The sequence below is a fragment of the Parasteatoda tepidariorum genome, chromosome 3, assembly GCF_043381705.1.
Source record: "Parasteatoda tepidariorum isolate YZ-2023 chromosome 3, CAS_Ptep_4.0, whole genome shotgun sequence".
In the NCBI taxonomy this organism is placed as follows: domain Eukaryota; kingdom Metazoa; phylum Arthropoda; class Arachnida; order Araneae; family Theridiidae; genus Parasteatoda; species Parasteatoda tepidariorum.
The window spans coordinates 61,020,593-61,026,427 of record NC_092206.1 but is presented as its reverse complement, the minus strand read 5'-3'; the positions used below and the strand labels follow the sequence as shown (position 1 = coordinate 61,026,427).

At 26.0% G+C, this 5,835-nt stretch overlaps 1 protein-coding gene across 1 annotated transcript in view; it reads left to right on the top strand.

The window, feature by feature from the left end:
- LOC107442186 (guanylate cyclase 32E-like) overlaps positions 1–5,835 on the top strand; it is a 119,756-nt gene that overhangs the window by 27,439 nt on the left and 86,482 nt on the right. The window lies entirely within an intron of this gene.

Genomic DNA, 5,835 nt, shown 5'->3' with positions numbered 1-5,835 from the left:
CCTGTTACAATTGATCTCACTCTCCCCTACTACCAACTTCTTATTGAAACGACCTTTCCCAGTCGTTCCCCGCTCACTTAGTCACATTAGAGAAAATGACAGTTAAGACAGCGTGTGCAGTGTGAAAAAAAAAAAAAGGAAACGGACAACCCTCACCTTGAATAACTCTTCATCTTTATAATCGGATCTTCATGTTTTAGGACTCAATCTTAACGGTTTGTGGGAGTGACCTCGAATATGCTAATTAATTAGTGCTTGACGATATTTTAAGTTACAAAATCATACATAAAGAAGTAAATTTTCTGAATAAACAAATCTTTTTTCCGACAGATTTTGGTCTTTGATCCCAAAAACATAGAGGGTAGTCGCAATCGAGAAATATAGTCCTAACATTTTGGTTTGTAGAGCGGTCCAAAGTTCGATCTTATTAATGATATTTTTATTTTTTGCGTAGTTGGCCTCATATCGAGAACTTTTTAAGCGAACTGAAGCATTTTTGCACACAATTATAAAATTCGTATATTCAAAGATTGATTTGTAAGATGTTTAACTTTTGTATCATTTTAAAGAATGCCATTTTGAATAGCTAAATACAAAATTTAAGCGAAATCGGTCGAATATCGGTCCTGAGGTATCGAATTTTAAAAATACGTCTTTTTGACGGCTTTTATTACCCTGTGAGAGGAAAACGGGTTTGTGTCAGATTATCTCCAGGTTTTATCAGTCAATTAATTTTAAGCAAGTACTTTTCATTCCGCCATCCTCTCTAGTGATTTGTGAGATTTAGTTAAGGGGTTCTTACTCACTTAAATATCAATTTGTGCATGCTTTTTAAGATTATTTTTTCCCGGGATTTTTAATATGTTAAGCATGTTTCGTGTTAGTTTTAAAACAGAATAAATTCTAATATTTTTAATATAAGATGCTGTACAAATCACTAAATAAAATACATTATTAAAATAACTTTGAGTATAAAAAGTAGCTAAATAATGTTTAAAAATATATATAAGCAGATTTAATACTTTAAACTCAAGTGTTTATAAAGTATGTTCATAAAACATTTAAATTATTATCCCATAAGGCTGCTTATTAATAATTCAATAAGTGCTTATGCTTCTGCATGTAATACCATGAATATTTATATATTTAACAACAATAACTATTTATATAATTAATATCCGAATACAAATGGTTAATTCAATTTCTAAATGCGTTATAATGTGTAATATTTAAAATTTTCAGTTCTGCTTGGCTTATATCATATTGCAAATCTAAGATATTTTCTGTAAAAGTATTTTAACATACAATTTAAAAATATTGAAATGTTTAGTTAATGAAATCTGAAACGATGTCTGACAAATTTTTTACAGTAATAAACTTAATATTAAGATCAAAGCGAAATATTTATTGTTTAAATTATATTGCTCAAAAGAATTTTAAATGACATTTTTGAAAAGCTTTTACAATAATCATAATTTTAAATTTTCATAAATTTCATACGATATGTTTAAATGTGAAACTATTTACATTAAAGGAGAGATTTTAAACTGCCTCTTAAAAAATAGAGTCTTATTAACTTTAGAGCTATGTGTTTAGTATTATAACCACACAAAAAATTGCTTTGGAGCTTAAAAAATGTAATCAGATTTACGCTATTTGTTTATATAATTCCCAATAGACAGTGAAGACGGTTTTGTTTTCCAATACACGAAAAAAAATAGATTAACTATATTATTTTTTCATACGGGAATAGAAAAGTAAGGACTTTGTTATTTCCTAAAATGTAAAGAAAAATAGTAAAGACAATGTTGTTTTACCGGATATGAAAAGAAATAGTAAAAAATATCTTGTTTTCTTGTAAGTGAGGAGAGATTGTGAAAACTAATGCAGAAGAAGAATGATCACAGCTAACATAAAAACAGCATTTTCTTAAAATAAATATAATTTTAGGTTCATTTAGTATTTATTTAAACCAACTTTCAATAGAATTTTCAAGAAAACATGAACTGCCCCATTATTATTTAAAATTATTATGATTCGCGCTTTTAAAACTAGTGTATTAATCATAAATAAAACCACTAATTTCAAACTAATTAATTCATAATAAGTAATTTTAGTCCTAAACTGAATGATAAAATCGAGTTTTAAAATGTACAATATCACGGTACTATATCCATTCATAAAATTTTAAATTGCTGCTGATCAATTATCATAAATCTTTGTCAATGCTATTATTTAATCCTTTTGGTAAATAAACTGATATTACACTGCAAATAAGTTAAAAAATGAAAAGTAAAAGTTGATTTCGAATCACTACTAAATGCTTTGAGCCAATTTGTTAATATTAGACAACAGTAAAGAATGATAATTGAACTCAACTTAAGACAATTTGGTTCTTAAAGTGTCATTGAAATCGTTTGTTACATAGTTTTTTTTTTACATTTAAAGTTTCAAACTCTACTATTTTTATTATAGTTCAATTTTAAGATAAACTTAATAAATTTCATAACTATTCCAGAGATTTCTTTTCCTCTTTGTGCTCCTCCTTTACCCCTATAACCCAAAAAAAATTGACAAAAAACACAGGAATAACAAAGATTCAAATTCACGAACAATTGGATACCTGTAAGTGACATCATCGTAAGTAAATCAAGATATTTGTCGATTTCAAAACCAATCAGGCTCGAGCGTGACGTCACTTACAGGTATCCAATTAAATCTGATTTAAGTCACATGGTTAGGCATAATTACTTCACATCTTCTCGAAATGCTAGAACCCAACTCTATGGATAGTTACTAAAGGAGGCTTCGGTTAAAAGTTGTTAAATTCCTTTTATGTATGATAAAAGTTAACTTTTAATTTCTTTTAAAACTGCCGAGTTGCCATGGCAACGACTTCCTTTTGTGGAACAAGAAATGAACGTCTTAAAATTATTATGCAAATAAAATGCTGTTATTTTTTACTAAAAGTTGGAATCAAGTTTATTATTTAGAGTAGAAGTAGAGAACGACAGAATATTTTACTTTCTGATAGAGTCTTGTAACAGCTTCTATGGTTTCGTTTCGCGAGTGGCACATGAAATAAATTAATTTATGTGTAAAAATAATATATATATATATANAGGTTTAAATTTAATAAATCTCTTGGTAGAACTATATTTAATTATAATGATATAAGCAAAAAGTATTAATATATCCGATTATGAGTGTCACTGTGACGAAGAGAAATATTTTGATTTTGTTGATATACATCATGAACATATTATTGCTGGTAATTTAAATGTTATAGAAAACTTGGAACTTAGGAATTTAATGATAAAAGGCACAAAATTTAGACCCATTTACCATATACCAATCAATAAAATTCTAAAATACTTTCTTAACGATCTCAATAGTTTTTGTTTAAAGATTTCAAATAGATTCTCTTTACCTTTAGGTATGCTAACAGAATGGAAATGGGATGCTTATTATTACTTCAAAAACTTTTTTTTCAATAATAAGGATAATTTAAATAAGAGTAACAATCCAACAAATTTTTCAATCAATTAAGCAACTTCAAAAAAATTTTGTAATTACTCCCATAGACAAAGCTAACAATAACTATGCAATATTATGTAAAAAATTCTATGCTGAACTTTTAAATACGGAATTAAAAAATAGTAAAAATTTTAAACGTAGTAATTTCAATAATAATATGGTCATTAAAAATTTTTTAGCTTTTTATAAGAGATTAAAAATTTAAATTTGCAATATACAATTTCCTTTCTTAATTATCAGTCCCGAATTTCATAAAATTCCTGTAAAATTTAGAACTATCACATGTGGATCTAATACTTATTTAACTAAACCTGACACCATTTTCTCTAACTACTTAATTAAAATTACTAACTATATTTCTAAAGAAGGTTTCTCTTGGATTATTACTAATAATCAGCCGATTTTAGATTTCATTAAAAATAATAAAATTAATTTTATTGCGACTTTTTTCCAGGATCCTTTCAATAGCATTACCCTTTCTAAACAAAAAGATATCCTTTTGAATTATTACTATGATTTTAAAAATATCCTTTGTTGCGATTATTGAATTATTACTATGATTATTGGGAAATTCTGATTAATTTTTGTCTTTTTAATAATTATCTTTACAATGGAATGGATATTTTTCTTTAAATTGATGGAATACCACAAGGATCTAATTACGCATCTCTCTTAGCTAACTTATTTTTACATTATTATGAAAAAAATTATACTCTTAGTATCAAATTTGTTTTTAGATATATTGATGACTTAATTATCTTTAATTTTCAAGATTTTGCAATTTTATTAAATGATATTTATCCCGAGGAATTAATCTTACTTCGTAATCATGATGATAATATTAATTTCAATTTTTTGGATTTGGGTATTATAAAAGTTGAAAATATCTGCCTTGTTGATTTATACGATAAAAGAAATTATTTTAATTTTAGTATTAATAAACTAATTACTTGGAATTTTAATGTTTCTAGGAGCATCGATTTAAATACCACTTTTAATGAAATGAAGAGAATTAAAGGAATATGTAGTAATATTTATTTATCCAAAAAACAAATCGATAAACTCTTTCAAAATTTGATGAAAAACAATGGATACCCAACTAAAGTTATAAAATTTTATATAAAATCAATGAATTAATCTTATATTTTTGTGGATATATTTACTAAACATTTTCTTTGTTATTTTATATAATTTTCTCATGTGCAAATCCATTTCGGGTAAATCCGTTGCCAAAATTATTTACTAAGTAATTTCTTTGTTAATTTGTATAATTTTTCCATGTGCAAATCCATTTCAGGGCAAATCCGTGGTCAAAATTATTTACTAAAAAATTCCTTTACTAAAAAATTTCTTTATTAATTTATACAATTTTTCCATGTGCAAATCCATTTCGGGCAAATCCGTGGGTAAAATTATTTACTAAAAATTTCTTTATTAATTATTCCATGTGCAAATCCATTTCGGGCAAATCCGTGTTAAAATTGCCCATGAAAAGTATTTTTCTTTGATAATTTATATAATTTTTCCATGTGCAAATTCATTTCGGGCAAATCAGTGGCTAAAGTTATTTGCAAAACAGGCAATTTATGTTTCTCTTTTCTATCTTATATTTTTTCTTCAATAAATATTTATTTTCTAAAATTACTTGTGGTCAACTTTATTAAATTATCCAGTATAATATTACCTTGCGCACATCCATTGCGGGCCCATCCTTGGTAACTAACAAATCAATGCACAGCATAACATATCACTTCAGCAATCCAGTAAGAACGGCACTTTAAAACAAAATCTTGTTGCGAAAATATTTTTAAATCATTCTTGAAAAATTTCCCGTTCATGTAAGTACATCTGATTTCGCTACTCGCTTTAACACTCTTTTTTGCGGATATAATCGTATGAGCTGATGAAAAGATTATATCTTTCTTTTTTCGGTCTTTTTTTAAAAAAATTCATCCCTTTTTTTTTTTCTTTTTAAATCAGTTGTTATTATTTTTTTAATTATATCCCCCACCCTTTTTCATGTGTCTATAATTTTCCTTTGTTTTATCTTCATTTTGAACTTCGGTTTTTTTTCCCGGTTTTTTAAATAAAATTTCATCCTTTTTTTTTTAAACTATTGTTTGTTATTTTTTTACTTATTATTTCCCCCTTTTTCATATGTCTTTAATTTTTCTTTGTTTTTTTTATTCTTCATTTTGAACTTATCTAATGGGTTCTGTTTATTTGCAGCTTAAGCGCAATAAATGAAACTTATTGTCTTTCTTCGTGTTTTCTTGTATTTAATTATATATATATATA